Source organism: Lynx canadensis, chromosome D1 (assembly GCF_007474595.2).
Source record: "Lynx canadensis isolate LIC74 chromosome D1, mLynCan4.pri.v2, whole genome shotgun sequence".
Classification (NCBI taxonomy): Eukaryota; Metazoa; Chordata; class Mammalia; order Carnivora; family Felidae; genus Lynx; species Lynx canadensis.
This window is the reverse complement of record NC_044312.2, coordinates 78,373,561-78,375,447: the sequence shown is the minus strand read 5'-3', so window position 1 is coordinate 78,375,447 and position 1,887 is coordinate 78,373,561. Positions and strand designations below refer to the sequence as shown.

At 44.0% G+C, this 1,887-nt stretch overlaps 1 pseudogene; it reads right to left on the bottom strand.

Moving 5' to 3' along the window:
* Positions 1 to 943: 943 nt before the first annotated feature.
* Positions 944 to 1,887, bottom strand: LOC115525067 (annotated as a pseudogene).

The window sequence follows — 1,887 nt, the reverse complement described above, 5'->3', positions numbered from 1 at the left end:
CACTCGACTCTTGATTTCAGTTCAGGTCATGATCTCACAGTTTGTGAGAGAGAGCTCCACGTGAGGCTCCATGCTGACAGAGCAAGGCCTGCTTGGGATTCTCTCTCTCTCTCTCTCTCTCTCACTTTCTCTCTCTGCCCCTCCTCCATTCTTCCTCTCAAAATAAATAAACTTTAAAAAAGAGAGAGAAAGAGAGAGAGAGACGAAACAGGCTCATTTGAAAACTCTAGGGATGCTCTAGGGTGTTTTCTTCATCTAGGAACCACACATTTGAAAAAGGATTTTTTTCCTACTTTTACATAGCTATGTACTGGTTGTATTTATATTTTTTACTGACATTAAAAATATACAATCAGCATGTTAACTTTTTGTTATAAAAAGTATTATTTGTTTTCCTTCCTTTTAATTTTCCAAAAGTTCAGAGATAAACGTATTGAGAATATGCAAAACCTAAGGAAACAGAAGAGGAAACTTAGTAAATGGTTTACAAGACCTGCTCCTATTCCAGAACCAGGACTCCTAGTAAGTACAACATAGAGACTTCACTGAAATCAACAGCTCCTTAAATGCAAAAACACATCCTTATTTTTAATTTATGCAGTACTCTAAATTTTGTGTTTCCCCTTTCCTTTGAGAAATGTGTAATAGTAGTCTGGGAAGTCGCCTTAAAACTCCTCTAATCAAATTCTCATCTATTATTTAAATCTCTTTCTCTCTCTCTCTCTCTCTCTCTCTCTCTCTCTCTCTGGCTGGGTAAAGTGTACTTTATTGATGGTACATGACAAGGTAGGGCTCTTTAAGCCCCTCTCCTTCTTCAGGGGCTCGACGATGGATTTCAGCCCAGGAGATTTTCAGTGTGTCGGCGGATGAGTTGGGGCAAGGACTCCCCGGCAGCTGAGGGCTTCTCTCTTCCTCTTGTCCTCTCCCTGGGTCTGGGGGGTTCTCATTCTTTGGAGGACATGTGGACCATAAGGTCTACCACCCGGATGCTGTAGCTGAGTTCACTGTTGTACCAGGAAATGAGCTTGACAAAGTGGTCCCTGAGAGCAATGCCAGCCCCAGCATCAAAGGTGGAAGAGTGGCTGTCACTATTAAAGTTGCAGGAGACAACCAGGTCAGTGTAGCCCACCCTCTTGATGTCATCATATTTGACAGCTTTCCCCAGGCAGATCAGATTCATGACTGACACACTGGGGGTGTGGACACGGATCATGCCAGTGAGCTTCCCATTCAGCTCAAGGATGACCTTGCACACAGTCTTGGTGATGCCAATAGAAGCTCCTCAGCCATCATGCCACAGCTTCCCAGAGGTCCAAGGTCTTTTGGATGGCAGTTATGGCATGGACTGTGGTCATAAGTCCCTCCATGACATGAAAGTTGTCATGGATGACATTGGCCCAAGGGGCCCAGCAGCTGGTGATGCAGGAGGCATTGCCAATAACCTTGAAGGAGTTGTCATACTTCTCATGGTTCACACCCATCATAAACATGGAGGCATTAGCAGAAGAGACAGATATGATGACCTTCTTGGCTCCACCCTTCAAGCACGCCCCAGCCTTCTCCATGGTAGTGAAGACACCAGTGAACTCCACAACATATTCAGCAAGAGCATCACCCCATTTGATGTTGGTGGGATCTTGCTCCTGCAAGATGGAGATGGGCTTTCCATCAATAACACATTTCAGTTCTCAGCCTTGACTGTGCCATTGAATTTGCCAGGGTAGAATCATCATACTGGAACATGTAGAACATGTAGTTGAGATCAATGAAGCAGTAATAGATGGTGATGATATCTGGTTTTTCAGAGTTAAAAGCAGCGCTGATGACCAGGAACCCATTATGTCCAAATACATTTATTTTAACCTTCACCATTGTATCTCAGGGACC